This window comes from Staurois parvus, unplaced genomic scaffold (genome assembly GCF_062004578.1).
Source record: "Staurois parvus isolate SC_StPar_1 unplaced genomic scaffold, SC_StPar_1.0 ptg000294l, whole genome shotgun sequence".
Taxonomy (NCBI): domain Eukaryota; kingdom Metazoa; phylum Chordata; class Amphibia; order Anura; family Ranidae; genus Staurois; species Staurois parvus.
Genome location: NW_028318090.1, coordinates 1,300,588 through 1,324,630, shown reverse-complemented (window position 1 = coordinate 1,324,630; position 24,043 = coordinate 1,300,588).

Here is a 24,043-nt window from a genome sequence, read left to right as displayed (position 1 = left end):
GATATACTGTCAGCCCAGATTCAGCCAAAAGCAGCAACGTTGATTGGACGGCACTTCACAGTACAGAAGTTGATTGGACGGAACTTCACAGAACAATGATCCAAAACATACTGCAAAAGCAACCCAGGAGCATTTGAAGGAAAATAAGTGGAATATTCTGCAATGGCCGAGTCAATCACCTGATCTCAACCCAATTGAGTATGCATTTCACTTGCTAAAGGCAAAACTAAAGGCAGAAAGACCCACAAACAAAAAACAACTGAAGACAGCTGCAGTTAGAGTCTGGCAAAGCATCAGAAAGGAGGAAACCCAGTCTTTGGTAATGTATAATTTACCATAGTATTCCAAAAAGAATATACAGTATAAAATACATTGAATATACTGTACACTATAGTTTCCATTTACACATTGACCCATACAGTAAAACCTTAGTTATCTTTAGCACGTAAACTTTGAAATGTGACTGTAAAGAGAAAAATGTTTATTTTTAGAAATACCAAACATGATATATTTACCTGCTCTGTGCAATTGCTTTTTACAGAGCACCCCTGATCCTCCTCTTTTAGGGTCCCCCACTGGTGCTCTTGGCTCCTCCCTCATGTTGAGTGCAAGTCGAGCAGTGCTGATGATGAAAATTCTTAAGTGATGACTGGTCTAAACAAACTAATTTCTTATGGCAAAACTAATTAGTCTTTCTTAACACGTTAACTATTTTTTCCAGTTTCTGAAGCTGTTTAAATTTTTTTGCGTTGATTACGGTACAGTATGTGGCTACTTTAAATAGATACATAGCGCTTAAAGTGCAGCTAACCCAAGAACAAAAATGTATTTCAGCTTACCAGATTATGGATGTGTTGTCTGCATTGATTATTGTGGTTTGTTTCCTTTGATTTCACCAGGTGATCCTGCTTGCCACTGGTGGAACTTCAGGGGTCCCAATGGCGACCCCACCCATGCTGCAGGGGGCCCTTGCAGCCTCCTTGTCACCAGGGGCAGTGCCAGGGGTATGCTATAGCACCCCAAAATTATTGCTACAGGCTGCCTCTGGCTCTCTCTTCTAGGTACAGTGCAGTGCAGGTTTTTGTGCCTGAAATTTAGCCTCCTGTAGCTGTTAGCCATACTCTCTCTCCCAGCTGGCAGCTTCTCCACAGGATGACCAAGATGGTGGGCAGGGCAGGTTGGGGTGTGGCCAACTTTTCTTTCATACACAGGTGGCTGCTCTGGTTGACAGTGGTAGAGGATGTGAGACCGAGCATACAGTAGATGGTGACCCCGGGAGTCTTCACCTCCAGCCATAAGGTGAGTGACTCCTGCAGCTATTCAATCTATCTGTAATGCTTCTGCTCTCCCCCCCCACTTTGTACTGCTCACTGCTTCCCCCCACTGTATACCTCTCACTGTTCCCCCCCCCCACTGTATACTGCTAGCTGCTCCCCCCCCACTGTATACTGCTCATTGCTTCCTCCCCACTGTGTACTGCTCAATGTCCCCTCCACTGTATACTGCTTACTGCTGCCTCCCCCCCCCCCCATTATGTACTGCTCACTGCTGCCCTCCCAATTGATCACTGCTTACTACTGCCCCCACTGTATACTGCTCACTGCTGCCCCCACTGTATACTGCTCACTGCTGCCCCCCCACTGTATACTGTTTGCCACTGCCCTTCCCACTGTATGCTGCTTACTGCTGTCCCCCCACTGTCTCTTCCTCCTTCTTACCCTGAATCTATACTGAATCATACATGGTGAAGAACTAGTGAAAACAGTCCTCTTTCTCCAGTTGATGGCCTGGGTGGTTCAATATATTTTTACTTACCACCACAATTTTTTATGTATTTCCATTTTTTGTTAAAATGTATTTATAAAATTAATCTTTTTAGACTTTGTATTATTTTATTTTTTTCTCATAAGGCCATCCCTGCCCATGTGAAACAAACACAGACAGGGACAGCAATGAAACTGGCTAAAAATAATGGTAAGCAGAATGAAGGCCCCAAATGACATTTGTAGGGCAGCCACATTTCAATCCCTCTACAGTCCTTATTGGCTTTTTCCTGTGAGTCCTTCTCCTGGGACAAGAGGCTGAGGGTAGACAGCTGCAGAAAAATAAGCATACAATCCTACGGCTTAACAATTAAAAAAAATTCAATTGCACCCCCACCCTGTTTATGTGCAAAGTTGAACTTTAAAATTTGGCATGTTTGGTATCTATTTACTCGACTTACAATCATCTTTTACATGTAAACAAAAGTGTTAGAAATAGGCCTGGAGGTCAAGTGGTTAAAGTGTCTCTGAGATAATACCGTTGAATTTCTGGGGTAGCAAAACACCTGCCTTGTTTGTGTTTCCACATTTAACCTTATTATACCTGGTCACGTGCTTCTCTGGGCTACAGCTCAGATATTTTTTTAAAAATGGGTGGTGAAGATACGGCAGGTTATTATTTGGCATCTGGGGTGAGGGTGTGCACTGTTTTGGGAGCACAGTGTTTTCACATTTTTTATTCAAAGAATATGATGAGGTGCTGCTAACAAAAAGACAGCTCTTGAGCTTCTCTAACCACCCCAAGCTAAAATTTATACTCTTAAAAAAAGGAAACAGACACCAATTATTAGAAAATAAAAGTTGCTAAGGTGATAACAATTCAAGAGCTAGCCAGGGCTTCTGTTAGAAACCAAGGGGCCCCATATAGCCAGCCTGACTTGTTTAAGTTGGATGACATGATGCAATAGTTTGGGCCCTTTGTTAATGTTTGAAGCATCCAAAATAATATAACGGCATAGTGAATGAATCCAAAATTAATTTTGTTCCATTTGTTCTTTCAGATCCATTTCATTTTTATTTTGCATTAACTGTTTTCACTATTGTAAAAAATGCACTACACATGCAATGGAAACATATTGCAATAAAAACAATAAGGTATAAAAGTGAAATACATTGATTATTCCTACTTATTATGTTGGGGTAGGATGGAGGTGGATCCATCAGAATTTCTGAATCATAATATAATGAATGAATCCGAAATTATTTTCTATTCATTCTTTTTTTGGATATCATCCAATCAGCTCATTCCATTTCTCTTTGTAATAAATGAACAAAATGAATGAATTTGAAATTCATTTTGTTCCATGTGGTTTTTTTTTGGATATCGTCCAATCAGCTCATTTCATTTCTCTTTGTGGATTGGACTAACCAAATCCAAATAAACAAAACTAATCTGAATGTACAAAATCAATTAAAATATATGAAACAAATCTGAATTAATGAAATGAATTCCGAAAAAAATTAATCATTCTAACAAAATGAATATGATGAAATGAAATTATTAATGCATGAATATGAAACTAAACCAATTTCTTTCATTGTGCACCTCTCTAGCTATTGCAACCAGCAACAATTAGGAAATACCCTGTGGAAAAAAGAAAGGCATCACACTATCAGTGTAGTGCATGTGGTCAGGGACAGGCTGTAAGAAGGCAGCAGAACATCAGCAGCATTAAGATGTAGCAAAGGATGGAAAAAATAAACCCTTAATCCTTGGATTTGCTTAGCTCTATATGCAATCTGTGCTTCATCTTTTAAACTATGCAAAAAACAACCAACTAGGCAACAGGCAACTACTTTGCTTTTAGAAAAAAAAGCAAAGTAGTTAATGATCGAAGGGCAACTAGATGAAAAGGTACTTGGAGTTGAACTTGGGATGGGGAATGATGAGATGAGATCATCTTGGGATTCACTGACCTATTTATGCAGTTGTGTATTTACCCCTTGTGCTGCCCTAGGCAACACTAAAATCACGCCGCCCCCCTGAAAATTGTTGCCCCAGGCAAATGCCTTGTTTTCCTCACGGTAAATACTCCACTGTATTTATGTAATCTCAACTTTAGCTATTGAGCTATATAAAGAACATTTTTTTAAACAGGAAAGCAGTTAGGATTACACTGCTTTCCATGTGAATAGTTACCTACTAGAAATTCTAAATATGAAGTATTAGCATGTAATATTTCAAACTTACCTCATTACATTTTTTTCTAATTGTATTTTTATAGTTCTGAAAATATTTAAAATAAGTATTTACAAAGCATTGTACATTACCTAAAAATATAAACGTTCCATGTTTGTCCGGAGTGTGCCCTTTATCTAGTGATTTCATTTAAATTGCATTGCAATGAATTATAGGCAATTTGTTATGCTTAATGCTTTTCAAAATCCCACAAGAAAGAAATGAAGTGTTCTTGCCTGTTTTATAAACATGCCTGCATCATTCCTTAAGAAAATAAAATACTGAGTGATTCCATATCCTAGCTCTTCATTTGCTTAACACAAATATTACAATGGTTGCCATCTGCTTTGCTTTACCCAGAATAAGTTATTTTAATATGGAAGAGGTAAACCTGGAGCAGGGAAAGCCGCACTGAGAAATAACACATTGGATGAGCTCCCATTCTCTTATAAAGAAATACTTTACAATGTACCGCATGATATATGCTGCAGTCCTGGAAACCTAATGGTGGTCTCAGGGAAATTCCTGGTGGACTGACAAAAATCCCATAAAACAATATTGAGAAGTAAATCCTATCTAGCGATCTCAGATAAAACAAACTACATGGAAGATCTATTTAAAACCTGAATTCCTGCTTTTGGGGTGGACGTTATGCTATGTTTTACTATTATGTAATTTTAAACATTTGGAATGATTCCTCTGCAGTGATTTAATCATTGCCAGGTTCAGGCTTTGTGTTTTACATGGGTGGCAGGTCTGTATTGTTTTACACAGCCCCTTACTGTTCAGAACAATGGAAAAAAGCAACCTCAGGCTACGTATCCAATTGGAAAACTGCTAAAGCTACTCTGGAAACACTGCCACTATACTAAAGTAAGAATGCTTACTCTGGGTTTAATATACATAAAATAGAATTTCAGGAGGTGAGCATTCTCTGCCTTATAAGGTCATCCATGTGAAGTGCTTACTCTTGTAGCAACATGAACTGCAAAATATTTCCAGAGAAAGTGTAGACAGTGGGTGGACGGGTGGCAGAGGACACACTGTGGAAGGGAGAAGGAGGAGCTATCAAAGAATGCAGTATGGGTGAGCTGCCCCAGTAAAAGTAACATGGACTATAGGTCAGGAACTGTCAGATGTGGACTGTGGACAGGGCAAGCCAGGTGATGCTACAGGACATAGTGCAGACTAGAGATGGGAAGGTCTGGAAATAAACCAGAATAATTTGAAAAAAACTGTTCTTTTTCAGTTTTTTTCCCCAATAAATAAATAAATAATATATCTGTGACATGGTATTAAAACCATATAACATGAAGACCTTAATGGAAGATTTCTGTTACTTTTTGTACAATCTTAAATTATTGCAAGTTCTTTCAGCTGAAGACAAGCTAATTCTGGAACACAGTTCAAGTAACACTGTACTTTACAATGCAGTTCTCAAACAAATCTGCATTTCTGCCACTAGGGGACACTGCAGGGGAAAGGTTCTAGTTTAGTTCGCTTGTGGGCTCCACCTTGTATTTTATACAATTGGGTGATTGTTGGGATACAGTAGATGATAGTTTCTGTCCTCTCAGACCTTAATTGAGAGGTAAGAGGGTGGATTTATCTGACATATTAGTTTATCTTTTTTAACCTTTAAATGGTTTCTATTAATGTTTTTCAACATCACAGCACAATGTTTAAATATAGTCTGGTCAGTAAATTGTTTTTTCTTTTCTTCCTCTCAGTAAAGCTGCAATTTGCAAATATTGTGAGAAGACATATTCTTTTTTAAATGCTACAAGGGTGACAAAACACATCCTTGCATCCCAGAGATGCCCTAAAGATATTACAAAAAACTTTATGGAATTAAGTTTATTATGGAGTTCTCATTCCAGAAACACCCTTTCTGCTGCTTCTGGATCAAAGTGCTTCTTTACAAGAGCAATATATGATTCTGGATCAGCATAGTCAATAACTGAAAATGCATATTGGCAGGAAGCTTTTAAATTATTATGAGGGAAAGGGGGATGATTACCTGTTAGCATGTATAATTGAAATCCTCTTAATATATGCAGTCCATTTTTTTCTCATGGTTTAAAAATTTCAAGACATTTTATATCTCTGGTGCAGATGCTGGCGAAAACAGGTGTATGCAGAGTGTTTAGTATTGTTGAGATTGCAGAGGAAACAACACTTGGTGGGGATATAGAACATCAATCATTAAACAATGCCTACAGGGGGGCGCATGCGCGGCCGGCTCGGGATGGACGCGCTTTAGTGACAGCTCCGTCCACCCGCCAGCAGAGAAGCGGCACACTACGGCCCCAGGGAAAACAAACACTCACATTCACTTACCGGAAGGTGCCTGCGGTCCACTAGACATGCCCCGCAGGAAAAAAAGCCCGGGGCAACCAGGGAAACTCACTAACTTCTTCCCGGCCGTTGTGCCGGGAATCCAAGATGGCGGCCGCCATGCAGGCACACAGGGAGAAGGCAGAGGCCAGGAGGAGGACTACAGGTCCCAGCCTGTCGATCCCAGGCTGCAGCATCAGCTCTATCCAGGGGACCCACTCTCACCCACGACCTGCAGCCCAGTTAAATCGAGGCCACGCCTAGATAGTGACCCTGATGACACCTGCCAGGCCCTAAACTTTTCACCTCAGCCACCACATGCCACCTTGACTGGTATTGACGCATTCCCAGCCTCTGACCAACCATTGACGGAAATCTGCATGAAGAACATGCTAACGTCACTGCGCCAAACTCTGCATAATGATATATCGGCGCCGCTTACCCAAATTACCACACTGGTGCAAAGACAAGAGCGCAGGATCCGCCATATTGAAAACAATATAACAGACATAGTAGAAGCGCACAATGATTTGATTGATGCTCATACAGACCACGCATCAGATATCGAACAACTCAACCTAAAATTGGCCGACATGGAGGATCGTTCGCGCCGCAATAATATTAAATTTAGGGGGATCCCAGAAACGGTCTCCAATGACGCATTAGTGCCGTATTTGCATAATTTCCTCAAACTTCTAATCCCAACACTCTCTGAAGTAGAGGCCATAATCGATCGAGCCCACCGACTCCCTAAGCCTTCATTCCTAGCAGCATCCGTCCCTAGAGATGTGCTCGTTCGAATACACTTCTACCATATTAAAGAGAAAATTATGTTGGCGGCTAGAAATCCACCTCCACTTCCATCCTCTCACGCGAATCTGCGTCACTACGCCGATTTATCTAAGGCAACACTTTCCAATCGGAAAAAAATGATACCAATCACGAAAGCGCTCAGAAATCACAACATGGCCTATCAATGGGGATTCCCCACGAAATTAATAGTACGACACCAAGGCAGGGTCTATACTATTAAAAACCTGGAGGCTGGTCTGGACTTCCTTAAGGCCTGGAGCATTTTGCCTGCAGACCCACAGAAGAACAACCCTGGATCTGTCCAAAACATGGAAGCAACTTGAAGGACTATGCGGCACATGCTGCGTTAATACTACTTAATTGTTTTCCCTGGTGGCGTTCTCTGACCACCCCTATCTCTGGCGATCAGCCTACACCCAAGGATTATCACTTTTACAGTTTTGTGTAGGTGTGACCCTCCCAGAGGTCACAACCGGTTTGACTCCCCCATTTTTGAAGTAGCATTCTTGGCTACATTGCGTACTTGCATTATGAGCAAGTGTTTTTTTTAATGTTTTTGCTTTCCGTTACACCTGTTCCTTCCCCTGGCACCATCAAATATATATCCTTGGCACAAGACCTCAACCTTGTGATCCTGACTACCACCACTACACTGGTCTCGATGGTTGCAACACCCCAATTGCTCAGTTACCTGATTACTAATCATAACTCTTATAGGATCCTATATTTGTAGTTCATCGGTGCCCTCCTTTCCCCCTCTCCTTTTCCCCTTTTCCCTCTCTCTATTACTACCTAGTCCCCTAAGTTTCACGGTTTTTCTCTTAGTACGGTTCACAAACCAATGAGCATACCTCTCATGTAAACATGATTACGGAAAATCGGGCTTCCAGCCAGTAGCAGGAGGTCGGTTACATCTTTTTGCATTGCAAATACTCATAATCTCCTAATGTGAACCTTGTGCTCGACTTTTTCTATACAATGTTTTGTTTGTCATGTTATTTGAAAAATTTCAATAAAAATTATTTGAATATAAACAATGCCTACAGGATAAAAAGTCTACTGAGTGAACAATGTGTATGTGTAGCACATGTGCAGTTGTTAATCCAGGTCATGAACCAAGGCCTACAGTTACATTTTCAGTGTTGCCAAGTCCAAGACCCTAGTAACCATCCCACTGGTTCATGGCACTGTTTAAATCGGCCCTCTGGCCATGTTGGGAATCATGAGCCAAGATTTTAGAAGGAGACCTTTTTTTTCAATGGTCCCAGGCCTAGCCTGCATAGGGTCCCACCAAACACCTGAGGCCCATTGTACATGGAGGCCCAGGTTGCCACCACCCAGAGGTTCTTTTCCAATCATGGCTAAGCAAGTAAACCCTCCTCCACTAGGCCACCACTAGTTCCTGACCTGAACCAGGTGCAATGTCCATTCTCCCCAGGTATTGATTACAGTGTGACCTCTTATAGAAATGACATGACCAGTCTAGGGGTGCAGGGGTACTCATACATCTATTCTCTCACATACTGTCCTAATTCTAAGGCTTTGCCCCAAAAGAACAACTAAGTAAGCACTTAGCATCATCAGTTAGTACCACTTAGCGCATACTGTACTTTTTTACACTTTGTGCATACTTCTTTTTGCGGTAAGTCCTGACAAACAGGAGTTATACCCTACTACATGTGTCAGGGAAACTCTAGAAGGTTCTGGCATTTTGCACTATAACACTGGTGGCAGAATTCTCCAACAAACTTTACGGCACAGGTATTTGGAAGACTTGAAACTCACATATCTTACGAGCCCCTGGACAGGACTGAAAACCTAAGCAGCATTCCCCTGCATGGAGATCAGTGTTTGGTAAGGACACAGGAATACTTCTTAAAAGTGCTCATAATATTTGAAAGCACTGGATCACTGTGTGTAGAGGTTTTGGTCTCAAACAGCAGGAAATTCTAGGACTTTCCAAAATACATTCAAGATGAATATGAAAATGCACAAATGTTATGCGGATGCTGCTCTGTAAACTGATGCAATACCCTCTAGGTCAGCTAAGTTTGTTGTTTTTTAGATAGAAGCTGAATAGCAGCCTGGGACGAGTCAGCCTGGGAGTGAGGCAAGAGTTTACCTCAGGACATGCTAGAAGGTTCTACAGGTCAGGGCTTCTGGAAAGCTGGAGAGCTTTCTGGAAGAGGGGTGGAGGAGGGGAGGAGGCCCAGATGTGTATGTTTGAGGGACCTTGGCCCCTAGCAGGAGGCTGTGTATGGTGACCAGGGCAACCCTCAAATATGACAGAGCTTTGGGAGAAAGGGGAGTCAGGTGGAAGATGGACTGAGAGAAAGGCTGGAGTGTGGAGCCTTGGAGGGGGCCCCAGAGAGGGAAACCTACCTACAGGCTGGTTGCTGGACAGGAGGATCTCCACTGCCAAAAGTCTCCTAGGGAGGACATCCTGAGCAGCAGGGAAGGAGCCAACCCAGTGAAAGGCCTAAAAGCAACAGCTACCAACCCACCATGCTGACAGGACAGGAGAGTGTGAGTAATCCTAGACCCCATCCAAGTTGTTAACCCCTTAATAAAAACAACTAAAAACCAGCTCAATGACTGTTTAATGAGGTACAAGTGTGGAAAATGTGTGTTGCTTAGAACAAGGATTGGATTAATTCTCTGTATAAAGATAATTTATCTTCCATTCTGGAGTGGAAGGAAAGGTGTAATATTAATCTTGTACAGGTTAATGGACAGAGGAAATATAATGGCCCTTTTGCAGTCTGGGTTGGAGAAGTTCCTCCACTTGGGACAGAAATATTTATCAACAATCTCCCTCAAGAAATCTATGAAGATAAATTAATTCCACTTTTTAGGACTGTTGGAATATTGTGTGAGTTTTGTCTTATGATGGACAGATTGCACAGGTGGGGGCCAGACACCTGAAAGACAGCACATATAATGTACTTTGCCTATTCCTGTAGAAGCTCTGGACTATCTGAATGGGCTCCCTGATTAATCAAAACAACCTGATGCTGAGGTCTCCTGATTGTTATGTGTAATCTGTTTATTACCTATTGTCTCTGTCCTCCTGGAGGCTCCTACATGATTTGATTAGTCTGGTGTTAACTTGGCCTTGTAACCTTATCAGTGTGGGATGTTTATCTCGATGTGTAATATTTGTGTTATTGTTCATGTGGAGACTGCCGCTATTTCTAAACTATATAAAAACCTATGTTCCAGTTCAATAAAGAGTTCCAGTTTTTGCACCTAAGCTAGTGTTACCTCCTCTTGGGTGCGATGCCCAGCTATAATTATTATTATTATTATTATTATTCAGTATTTATAAAGCGCCAATAGTTCGCTCAGCGCTGTACATTACAAAGGGGGACAGAACATGTGACAGAACAATACCAATACAATGCAAAACATGAGGGGATCGAGGGCCCTGCTCTTTCAAGCTTACAATCTAGGAGGGAGGGGATGGTGGCACAGGAGGAGATAGCTGTGGGGGATGGAGTGGTAGGAAGAGTGGAGGAGGTCGGCAAGTTAGCAGGGGGCGGGGTAGGCTTCCCTGAAGAGATGGGTTTTCAGGGTGCGCCTAAAGGAGAGGAGAGTAGGTGATAATCTGATGGGTTGGGGCAGGGAGTTCCAGAGGATGGGTGACACCCTGGAGAAGTCCTGGAGGCGGGCATGGGAGGAGGAGACCAGGGAACTAGAGAGAAGGAGGTCTTGTGAGGAGCGGAGTGTGCGTGCTGGGCGGTACTTGGATATTAGGTCAGTGATGTAGTTCGGGGCAGTATGGTGGACAGCTTTGTACGTCAGCGTTAGGATTTTGAATTTGATCCGTTGCGCAATCGGAAGCCAGTGGAGGGATTGGCAGAGGGGGGTGGCGGAAACGGAGCGGTTGGAAAGGTGAATGAGTCTGGCAGCCGTATTCAGGATGGACTGAAGCGGGGATAGCCAGCGGCGAGGCAGGCCAGTGAGGAGGGAGTTGCAGTAGTCGAGTCGCGATATGATGAGGGAGTGGATGAGCTGTTTAGTGGTTTCTGGAGTTAGGAACGTGCGGATTTTGGCGATGTTGCGGAGGTGGAGTCTGCATGAGTTTGTTAAAGAGTGGACTTGGGGCTGGAAGGATAGGTTGGAGTCCAAAATGACACCAAGTACTCTGGCCTGCGGGGCGGGTTTGATGGTGGCGTTGTTGGACATGATGGAGAAGTCAATGGGGGGTGGTGTCCGGGCTGGAGGGAAGACAAGAAACTCGGTTTTGGAGAGGTTCAGTTTAAGGAAGTGGAGCGACATCCAGTCTGATATGTCGCTCAACAGGTGTGTGATTCGGGCGGAGACCGAGGGGGTGAGGTGGGGGGTTGAGAGATAGATTTGTGTGTCGTCGGCATAGAGGTGGTAGTTGAAGCCGTGAGAGTGTATGAGTTGGCCAAGGGAGGAGGTGTAGATGGAGAAGAGAAGGGGCCCGAGGACAGAGCCTTGGGGGACCCCAACAGAGAGGGGGAGTGAGAGGGAGGTGGTGGCATTATAGGTAACGCTGAAAGAGCGTTGTGACAGGTAGGATGAGAGCCAGGAGAGAGCAGAATCTCTGAGGCCGAGGGAGTGTAGTTTTTTGAGGAGGAGGGGGTGGTCGACTGTGTCAAAGGCCGCAGAGAGGTCAAGGAGTAGGAGCACTGAATAGTGGCCATTAGCTTTGGCGGTTAGCAGGTCGTTGGAGAGTTTGAGTAAGGCAGTTTCGGTGGAGTGTAGGGGACGGAAGCCGGACTGTAGGGGATCGAGGAGGTTGTTGTCGTTGAGGTGAGAGCATAGGCGGGTGTAGACTAGGCGCTCGAGGAGTTTAGATGTAAATGGGAGCAGGGAGATGGGTCTGAGGTTGTTCGGGTCATTGGGGTCCAGGGAGGGCTTTTTAAGTATGGGGGTGATGTGTGCATGTTTCAGAGGGGAAGGGAAAGTGCCGGAGGAGAGGGAGAGATTGAAGATGTGGGTGAGGGAGCAAAGGATGGAGGGGGAGGGAGGTTGTAGGAGTTGTGTGGGGATAGGGTCAAGGGGGCAGGTGGTGAGGCGGGCATCAGAGAGGATCTTGGAGACTTCTTCGATGGTAGTAAGGTCAAAGGTGCGGAGTGTTGGGGGAGCTTCAGTATGAGGAATGTAGGGTGGGGTGGGAGAGGAGGTCAGAGCAGTGGTGGGGCCGTGGGAGAGGGGTGTAGAGGGGGTAGCTGAGTGAGGGGGAAGGGGGTTGGAGGGAGTTTGAGCAGCGACGAAGTCCCTGTGGGTTATGTCGAGGGGGAGGGGGGATGAGGGGGTAGCTGTGTGAGAGGGGACGGGTTGAGAAGGCGTGTGAGTTGCGGCAATGTCCTTGCGAATTGTGTCAATCTTGTTTTTGAAGTGATTGGCAATCTCAAGGGCAGTGAGTGAGGTGCTGGGTGGAGGTGGGGGTGGCGAGAGTAGAGAGTTGAAGGTGGAGAAGAGTCGGCGAGGATTGGAGGAGAGGGCCTTGATGAGGGTCAGGAAGTAGGCTTGTTTGGCAGTATGGAGGAAGGAGGTGTAGGTGTGGAAGGCAGATTTGTATCGGGTGAAGGCTTGTTGGGATTTGGTTTTGCGCCATAGTCGCTCCAGGGCACGACTGTGTCGTTTGAGGGTTTTGGTGTGATCAGTCTGCCAGGGCTGGAGCGGTCGGGGTCTGATGTTGCGTGTGGTTAAAGGCGCTAGTGAGTCAAGGGCTGTTGACAGCGCATTGTTGTAGGCGGTCATAGCCAAGTCGGGGCAGGACAGGGGGAGGATGCTGTCATGGAGTTGATCAACTGCGGAGTGGAGGGAGGCAGGGTTAAGGTTGCGGAGGTTACGGCTGGTAGTAGTGTGACATTTGGAGGGGTAGGCGTTGGAGGATGAGGAGATAGAGAAGGTGATCAGGTTGTGGTCAGAGAGAGGGAAGGGGGTGTTAGTGAGGTTGTGGGGAGCGCAGCGGTTGGAGAAGACAAGATCAAGGATATTACCGTCGGAGTGGGTGGTGGATTGTATGCACTGTGCAAGTGCAAAGGAGGAGGTTAAGTGGAGGAGACGGGCTGTGTCCGGGTTGTCGAGGTTGACAGGGATGTTGAAATCCCCAAGGATGATAGTGGGTAGCTCAGAGGAGAGGAAGAAGGGTAGCCAGGAGGAGAAGTCTTCCAGGAAGCGGGTTATGGATCCAGGAGGCCGGTATATCACAGCAATCTTCAGGGGGGTTGGGGAGAATAGTCGGACGCAGTGGGCCTCGAAGGAGGAGAAGGATAGGGAGGGGGGGTTTGGGAGGACTCGGAAGGTGCTCAGCGGTGATAGGAGCAGGCCAACCCCACCACCTTTACGACCGTTGGGCCTGGGTGAGTGGGTCCAGGTGAGACCGCCGTAGGAGAGTGCAGCAGGGGAGGTAGAGTCAGTGGGCTGGATCCAGGTTTCCGTAATCGCCAGGAGGTTGAGGGAGCGGGAAACAAAGAGGTCGTGGATGGCGGTAAGCTTGTTGCACACCGATCGGGCGTTCAGGAGTGCACATGAAAACGGGGGGGAGATTTTAGGGAGCAGGGGGACAGATACTAAGTTGCGGGGGTTGTGGCAGGACGTGGAGGTGGGAGGGTTTTGTGCGGGTGAGGGAGGTGGTAGAGGGCCAGGATTCGGGGAGATGTCCCCCGCGGTTATGAGGAGGAGAAGGGTGAGAAAGGTGGCATGGGAGCGGGATGTGCAGGAGCGTGAGAAACTACTAGTGGAGGTGTTGGGGTCAGTGGGAGAGTGGAGTAATAGGAGGAGGTGGTGGGTGCCATAAATGGGTGAGGGAAGCAGTGAGGGCACAATATACAAATGTTTGGGAGGAGCAGAGGGATATAGTGAATGGATTTTGGGAACAGAGGAGAGGAAAATGAGAAGGAGGAGTGGAAGAGGCATTTTGGGGAGGTGATGAAAGCAATAGTAGGGAGATGATAGCAATGAGGGGGAGATGTACAAGTTTTGGGGTGGAGCAGAGGGGTAAAGAAATGAGATTTGTGAACAGAGGATAGTAATATGAAGAGCAGAAGAGGGGTGTATTATATAAAGGTACACGGAGTGGGACTCAGGTGTGTAAGAGATGTTTCCCAGGGTGTTTCCTTGCAGTCTGTCCAGCATGCAGTAGAGTTTCTTGCTGTTGTTGTGTCTTCCTGCTGCTTAAGTTCTCCTGCTTTAGTTCAACTGCTGTGTTTAACTGCTCTGCACTCATTCAAAGCCGCACTCCATCATAAGCAGCACCCCCATCAGAGACTGTGCCCCCCATCAGAGATCTCCCCCATGAGCTGAACTAAATTTATAGGGAGATGCTCAAATGAGCATTCAACTCCGCCCCAATTAGAAGCTGATAAGGCTCACATGAATAGGGGGGGATGATTCTTAGGAACCAGGCCACAGTCATAAACCTGAGTGCGCCTAGAGGTGAGGACAAGTCAACAGATACACAGATATAATTACAACATTTGGTGAGAATTTAACAGGAGTCAATGCGTTTGTCTGGTTAAGAGTGGAGGTAGCAGATAAATGCAGTTACCCAAAGAAGAACAGCAGGAGTCAATGCGTTTGTCTGGTTAAGAGTGGAGGTAGCAGATAAATGCAGTTACCCAAAGAAGAACAGCATATACAATATAATACCTTGGTCCTGTGTCCCAGCGACGAGGAAGCAGTCTCTGATGGAATCACCCAATTGGGGTTCATTACAGGGGCCTCATGCCGAAGAGTCCTGGATCAGATTTCAAGACATTAAGCAGGAGTGGAGTAGGGGCTGGGCCACCTACAAGACCCGTGTGGTGGTCATGAAATCCTAACAGCCTAAATGAAATTACTCAATAGCTGTTCTGAAGTCTGATGGCACTATGGCGAAACTGCCTAGCCCCTAGAAATACTGCTGAGACATGGCTGATTCAGGATTCCAGCCTAACAGGTCCTGTTGCTCCTGTTTTCTTTTTGAACTAGGTCAGACTCCTATTTGTTGTCTGTCCCCAGTGTGCTGGTCTTTAAGGGGAAAACTGGGATGCTGCCTAGCATTATCACTTTAAGGAGGGTCTCCTCCTTAAGCTTGTTATTGCCAAATCCCTATCAAACGACATTTTGCTGAAATGTCTACATAATCAGTTAGAGCTAGGAATGTTATGTTTAGTTGTGTCTACTTTTCTTCCACTGTTCTGTAGGTGTCTCAGGATGGCTGTCTTCCCCTGCTCAAGAAGATCTACTGTTGCTATGGAGGGTTTCCCCAAGGGGGAGATGCTTCATGGATATTTAAATGCACTTTTGTACATATGTTACGATATGTTGTGTTCCTATTTCTCCTGCAGGGAGCTGTAGTAAAGATGTGCATATGCTGATATTGTAAATGTAAATATAAATATGTAAAGTGTATATATTTTATATTTCTACCCAGTATTTATTTGTACATATCCCCTTCTTCCCCTCCATTTTTTTATGTGGGATGCCCTGCTCCTGGGCTCAGGAGCCATTTGTTTTGTTCCCCAGCCAGTGAGGACATGGCTGTTTTGTAGTGAGGAGTGGATGTCACGCCCTCTAGGTTAGCAAGGTTTGTTGTTTTTTTAGATAGAGGTGGAGTAGCAGCCTGGAATGAGTCAGCCTAGAAGTGAGGCAGGAGTTCAGCTCAGGTCAGGTTGGGAGATTCTACAGGTCAGGGCTTCTGGAGCCTTCCCGCCTTTTCAGAAACCAGAGAACATTCTGGAAGAGGGGTGGAGGAGGCCCAGATCTGCATGTTTGAGGGACCTTGGCCAATCCCCTAGCAGGAGGCTGGGCATGGTGGTGACCTCATATATAACAGAACCTGGGGAGCAAGAGGAGTGGAGTGGAAGATGGACTAAGAGAAAGGCTGGAGTGCGGAGCCTGGGAGGGGCCCCAGGGAGGGGAGCCTACCTACATTCTGGTCGCTGGACAGGAGAATCTCCACTGCTCAAAGTCTCCTAGGATGGACATCCTGAGCAGCAGGGAAGGAGGCAACCCAGCGAAAGGCCTGAAAGCAGCTACCAACCCACCACACTGACAGGACAGGACAGGACAGTGTAAGTAGTGCTACACCCCCTGAGCAAGATAAGAGGAGATGGCAGGCAGGTGCAAGACCCAGCTAGTCCTCATCTGGGACTGCTTAACTGCAAGCTTCTGGGACCTCCTGCTCAGGAATACCCCTAGTATAGCTGGTTGGAGAGGAGGATTCATTCAGGATCTGAGGAGGCAGGATCTTTATTTTGTCCTCATGTTCTACAGCTCCTTGGGCATCCCATATACCTCTAGACCCCATCCAACTTCTTACTATAAACAACTAAAAATCAGCTCAACAACTGAGCTAGTTTATCAATCTTTAACGATGCAGTTTGGGTTTTGTAGACATCAAGACCATTGGTGTTTGAACTTGTGGTAGGAAGAATTATTGAGGGCTGTTCTTCTTTCCATATCGCATTGGAAGTTAAGGTCTGACACAAGTGAGGAAAGGGAGGGAATTTTGGTAGAATTCCATAATTTAGTAAGGTTGGTCTTAGCAGCTGCCAGTGTATGGATAATAATAGTGTGAGAGTCCCTGGGTAATTTGTCGATTCCTATGTGGAGGAGAGCCAGGGCAGGGTTTGGTGGTATTGGGGTGTCAGTTATTGTTGAGAGCAGTTGAAAAACGCTGTTCCAATAGGATCTGAGGGATTTACATGCCCAGAGTATATGGAGAATTGATCCTGTTGCTCCACATTGTCTCCAGCAAGAGGATGGGCATTGAGGGTAGTATAAAGAGAGTTTGGTTGGGGTTAGGTACCATTGGTGCAGAATTTTCATGTATGATTCCCAGTGGGAACTACAACGGGATGCTTTATGAGTGATGTTAAAGGTCTTTTCCCATGTGTGCAGTACTATTGATTGTGAGAGGAGTTTCTCCCAATTGGATAGAGAGGAAGTCTGTAGGGAGAATTGTCAATTGGTTATATATGTATAAAAGGTTTAGATCCCTTTTTTTGGGTATTGTGGTTTGTTTAAAAATTGGTATGCTGTGGAGGGATTTTTCAAAAAATGTTTACCTTTTGTAAGGAGTGAGCTATTCTCAAGTAGGTGAAATGCTCTTTGTCGGGGAGGTTAAATTTTTCCTGAAGGGTCAAGAAGGAGTCTAAGTGGTGGGTTGTATAGAGGTCTTGTATAGAAGATATGCCTCAGTCTTCCCATTGCAGTAGGTGTAGAGAGGGGGTGATGAGATGTAGTGTTGTAATTGGAGTAAGTATTTGTTTGGTTTCTATCGAGTTAGGGGTGAGGAGGTCGTACCATTCTTGTACGGTGGCTTGAATGCATGGGTGTTTGAGATGAATTTTGGATTGAGGAGTTTGTGGCAAGAACAGCAGGTTATGTGGTGCAAGTTGGGGATGTGAAAGTGTTTCCACGGTGGACCATGCTTTTCCCTTAGTTGGGTGCCACCAGTAATAAACTTGGTCCAGTAAAGTGGCATTGTAATATGATTTTAAGTGTGGGAGACCTACTCATCCTCTGGATGTAGGGCGTATTAATAGGTTTGTAGTACATCTGGATTTTTTTCACATTCCAGAGAAATTTAGCAAGTATCACCTGTAATTTGGTATAAAAGGTATTAGTGTAGCAGATATAAGAAGCGCCACAGAAAATGCAAAACAAATCAAATAATAAGCAGCACCTCTAACCAAAAAAGGTAAAATGGTATACAAATAAAAAGTGCGCTAATTATTCACAAAACACGCAAGGATAAATAATAAAAATAAATGAATTCATAAATATAAACATAAGTCCAGCCACCATAGCAGTGATAGTCCAATATCAACTTAATGTCAATCTTGAAAACAAACACCCATGTGCAAATCTGACACCAGATGAAATGAATACACTCACCAGAGCTATATGCTGATTATATTATAAACCAGCATGATAGCATTTTGCTCTGGGAGCGATGATCTGCAGGATATCCCAGTAGAGGAACAGCAACCAATAGTGATCCAATCAGCACATATGGAACAGCTAGGCAGCACATATGGAACAGCCAAGCAGCAAATGATCTTCCAATAACATGGGCAAAGCTCGAGGAATAAGAAGAGATATGATGGTGCAGTACGTTTAAAACCAGTAAAAGTTTATTAATAAAGTGTTGCACTCACAAAGAAGGTGTCTAGCCGACACCAGCAATGACAGCCTCTAAAATGCCACATCCACAAGGGAAAAACCAAGGGACGAACCTCCTGCACTGCGATCAACACAGCCGACAGCTGGGAGGAACGTCCACTAGGCCAGGCCCAACACGTTTAGTCACTTGACATCTTCAAGGGGCGGAGTCAAGTCAAGTGACAAAACGCGTTGGGCCTGGAATTTTATATTGATGCAAAGTGTTTTCATGTTTTCACTAACAGTGTTTCTCAATTAAAAGCTCAGACTTTATTTGATGTAGAGAAGAAACCAAGAAAAAAACACCATGTTATCAGCTGGCCAGGATTGATCTGTACTCTTTACTCTAAGAAAACAAGTGGAAAGATCATTAAGGTTCTATTCACATCTCCCAGGTGCAGTGATATAGTGCATGAGCGGTTTTGTGGTTTTCTGTGCAGCCCATTAATTTCAATGGGCTGCCATATGTGCAATAAATGCAAAAAAGTGCCTGATCCTTTGTAAAAATTGCACTGCACCAAAACACATGGTACTTTGTAATTAACACACACAAAACGCGTGGATGTGCTGTAACACTTTTTGTGTAACAATGTAATGCAATGCATAGTTATGGTTAATGTTAATAAACTGCCATCTTGTGGATATTTCCCTTTATTGCACCTTCCTTTTCTGTCTTCCATCCTGATCCCTCCCACCTGTGATGCACTTCCTTTTTCCTTTTTGTACACTGTCTTTTTGCCATGAATATGGCCACTTGTGTTTAGACCTCATGTAATCTGCTTGCATCCGGGGACACATTACCGTGTTTTGACCTTCAAATACCGTCTATTTCAACCATCTTCCACATCTGTTGTCTTCTGTCAACCTGAAGGAAACAGGTGTTTGGTGAGTTCAGCTCTCTAATAAAGACTGTCCGCAGTGATTGTATCTGCTTATACAGGCCAGGTATAGAGAGGCATAGAGGTCTCAGCAAGGTATAAATCACTAATACTACAGTTTGAATTTATTCTCTCTTGAGAAGAGGAGATTAAGGGGGGATATGATCAACATGTATAAATACATCAGTGGTTCATATAGTGAACTCGGTGTAGAGTTATTCACCCTGAGGTCATCACAGAGGACAAGGGGGCACTCTTTACATCTGGAGGAAAAGAAATTTAATCTCCAAACACGGAAAGGTTTCTTCACAGTGAGAGCTGTGAAAATCTGGAATAGACTCCCTCAAGAGTTGGTTCTGGCCAGCACAGTGGATTGCTTCGAAAAAAGCCTGGATTGTTTCTTAGATACACAAAATATAACTGGATACTAACATTTATAGGTAAAGTTGATCCAGGGAATATCCGATTGCCTCTCAGGGGATCAGGAAGGATTTTTTTTTCCCCAGCAGGAGCAAATTAGATCGTGCTTTGCTGTGTTTTTTTTTGCCTTCCTCTGGATCGTCTGTGGTTGAACTGGATGGACTTTTGCCTTTTTTCAGCCAGACTAACTATGTAACAGTAGGAGTCAGAATAGTAGGGGTGCCATTAAGAATTAATGGGACTACTGCATGCCTGAAAATAGGGCTGCAAGTTTTTGTATGTTGCTGGAAAGTGCATGATTTTTCATATGTTCCCACAAAACAAAAGTGTGAACGGTGACTAATGGAGATATCTTTAAGTAGCGTATACACATAGTGGTTTGTTTTTTTTTCATTCAAGCAGGGGGTTGAAAAATAAAACAGATCCCCCCATCCACACAAACCATGTAGGTGCAGGGATCTTTCCCGATACATTATTGTATTCTGACAACGGGGACTCCTCCCCATGCAGCAAATAACTGCAGTGGCTGATCGAATGCTGGTTTTCCAGCAGGCATGTTCGACAGAAGTCAGTCATTAGACCGGTTTCTGTTGAACAGAGAGGGGAACACACACAATGAAATTTGTCTGATTCCGACTGAACCATTGCTTGAGTGAACAGGCGGACTGCAATGTCCTCCATGCCTACCTTCCAAGGACACCAAGTGTGTTCAGTGTTACAAATGTCATCATATGCTTATCAATGTAGATATCCTAGGGTGCAGTACTGAATGTATTTGATTATTAACCGCTTCCCTGCCGCCCTATAGCAGAAATACTGCTACAGGGCGGCAGGGGTGTGCAAAATCTTGTAAATATACATGATTTTGCAGTTCCGGGTAGGGGGCGTGTGCACAAGCGTTCATGTCCACAGCTGTAATTTACCGAGCCCCGGCCGGTGATTTCCCGCCGGCACCCGGAGATTACTGAGGATCTCCAACGGGGAGGAGGGCTGCTTTGTTTACTAACAGTCCTCCTCCATGTTGGCTCGGGCACTTCTCTGGATGGCCGTGCATAGCACAGCCATCCAGAGCAGTGTGCTTACAGTGAAGCACCAACACACCGACCCCCCAATAAAACACTCCCTGCACACAGTTAACCCTTTGGTCACCCCTCATGTTACCCCCTGCCTGCCTAGTGCCATTAGTACAGTGTCAGTGCTTTTTTTAGCACTGTTCACTGTATTGATGTCACTGGGGATGTCAGTGACACCAAGTTAGTTCCCCCCCAGTGTCAGAATGTCCACCGCAGTCCCACAGTCCTGCTATAAGTAGCTGATCACCGCCATTATTAGTGGAAAAAGAAAAATCTCAGTATATATACTGCCATTTGTAAAAGCTAGAACTTTCACGTAAACCAATTAATTTACATGTATTTGGATTTTATTTAGCAAAGACATGTCGCAGAATACATTTTGCCCTAAATTTATGACTAAAATTAGATTTTTTAAATTTTTTTACTGGACATGTTTAATAGCAAAAAGTCAGACTTCTCAATTCATGGGAAAAAAGGATGTAAGTTTCATTTGGGTGCAGCGTTGCATGACCGTGCAATTGTCAGTTAAAGTAACGCAGCGCCGTACCGCAAAAAATGGTCTGGTCAGGAGGGGGGGGGGGGGGAAGGGGGATCCTCAGGAGGGCAAGTGATTAAAGTGTCTGTGGCCACGGACTCTTCTGAGGACCTCCATAATCTTCTTTGATAGGGCCACACTGCAGTTCAACACAGTTCAGTTGTTTTCTTTCTTCGTATGCCAAGCACAAAGATAATACTGCCGCACAGGAAATTAAGACTACTGCTATATAAAACCACCATTAAGCTTTCAGAGGAATGGAAATGGTTTAATGCACTAGCTTTCCGGGAGGCCGCCATTTGGCGTACTCCCACACATGCGCAGTTCGCGCGCTTGCAGAGCCGCGCAGCGGCGCGATCTGTCATCAACCGTGTACCTTGGACACGGCCGATGACAGATCTGAGTATCGGTCCCGTTGCCGGTACCATGTGACCTGCTGTGACCAATCACAGCAGGTCACATGACAGTTGTATACAATGGATGGCTTCATTCATGCCATCCATTGTATACTAGTGTCTAGCTGTGAATGGTCACAGCTAATCACATGCACATGTCATGTGATTAGCTGTGGCCAAATCACAGCTAAGCACAAAAAAAAAATTAAATAAATAAAAACCCTGAATGAATCGATGTCATTCAGGTAAATGCTTGCTTATAGCAAAGTAATTCTTTGCTATAAGCAAATTGTGTAAAAAAAAAAAAAAAAATACTGATCACTTCCCCAAAGTAGTACAATGTTACTATGGTAACATTGTACTACTTTGGACATAGTGAAATATGAAAAAAAAATCTTAAAAAAAAGAAAAAAACTGTAATAAAAAAAACAAAATAATAAAAAAAAAAAAATTAAAAATAATATATATATTTTTTTCACACTCTCACCAGTCAGTGTCCCTGATCACTGCCATGCCAATTATATGATGACGCTGTACTGCACTGATGACAGTATGTAAAAAAAAAAAATTGTGAAAATAATTTTTTTTATTTTTTCATTTTCCGAAAAATTTTGACAAAAAAAATACAACTTCAAAAAACTCGCCATGCCTCTTATGAAGTACGTCTGACTGTCTACTCTGCAAAAAGGGGTCATTTGGGGATAACTGTACTATTCTGACACTCTTGGACCTCAAGAAATTAGATTGGCTGTCAGTACTTCAGGATTGATCAATATTCAGATCTATACCATAGTTTGTGAACTCTTTAACTTTCCTACAAACTAAATAATACATCCTAATTTGGGTTATTTTCACCAAAGACATGTAGTAGAATACATCTCGGCCTAAATTTATGAAGAACAGTTATTTATTTGCAAACTTTTATAACAGAAACAAAGAAAAACGTGTTTTTTTTTCAAAATTTTCGGTCTTTTTTTGTTAATTTAGCAAAAAATAAAAACCCCAGCGGTAATTAAATACCACCAAAAGAAAGCTATAGTTGTGTGAAGAAAATGCTAAAATTTTAGTTTGGGTACAGTGTTGTATGACCGCACAATTGTCATTCAAAGTGTGAGAGTGCTGAAACCTGAAAACTGGCCTGGGCAGGAAGGTGTAAAATTGCAGGTATTGAAATGGTTAAATAACATAATAATCTAATCTATAAAGGTTACCTAGAGCACAGAAGAAGAATACTGTTTTTTTCTGTTTTATGTTGGAGCAAAGAAGGGACATTTCCCAACCTATGGGTAAACAAAGATTTGGATAGGGGGCAGAGTTAGCTGGGTGTGATCTGATCTGGACTATTGTGAGAATTGGTAAGGTAGAGATGGGCATGATTGGGGGGCAGTGGGACCTGTCTAGAAGCAGAGGGGAGCCTGCTGGAGTGGAAGATTAGGTAAGGAAAACGTCTTTGCTATGTCCTCTAGAAATAAATGAGCACCAGTGTGGGTGCATTTTTACATTTCCTAGAGTTCAGTGGGGGGAGGGTGTTTTATTAAAGCTTAGAGGGCAACAAAAATACACGAATATACAAAAACATGCTTTGGAGATGCCCTACACCTGCACATGAAGTTGTGGCACAGTGCACTATACTGTATGTCTTTGAAAGTGATTATTTTTTGCAAACAGCAGCCAGGGATCTATCGCATAGCAGCAATAACACTTTTGCCACTAAATGACACATTTACTGCTGACTTCTGTTTGTGAACAACCCAGGGGATATGTAATTTAGTGGCACTAACACTACCACTGCTAACTGACAGATCCCCGCTGGTTTGTTTGTAAACAAATGGGCCACGGATCCTGGGTGACGTAATTAACTAAATGCTGTTTTGAATATATTCAGTTAATAACATCATCCAGCATCCTCAGCCACTTTTTTTACATACAAAAACCTGCAGAGACCTGTCATTTGAGTCAGGAGTAGCAGCAAGTGAACATCATTTGCAAGGCACATCAATTCGTGGGTCATTGTGATTGATCTGGATCTACACTGCATTTTTTCTTAAAGGGACAAAACTCTTATGTATAAAGTATGTACGGCCCATTCAAAACAGCATGATAGCTTCCTAAAATTAAAAACAAAATTTGGGAGTGTATCTTGCATGTATCTTGCAAGATGATAGGTAGAGTAAAAAAATACAGTTCAGCAGGGGAGAGGGTATTTTATTGTGGTTTAAAAAGAAATTTAGAAAATACACATTTACTTTAAATAACAATAAGCCTGTGCATGGAATTGCAGAGCAGTATGATATACTTTTTTAAAAGTGACTATTTTTTACAAACAAGCTGGTGGGGATCTGTCATTTATGACATATTTCCACCAGGTTGTTTGTAAACAAACATGCCAGGGATCCTGGGTGATGTCATTGACTAAATATGGCGTGTCATGACCATATTAGGTGTATGATGTTATCCAGT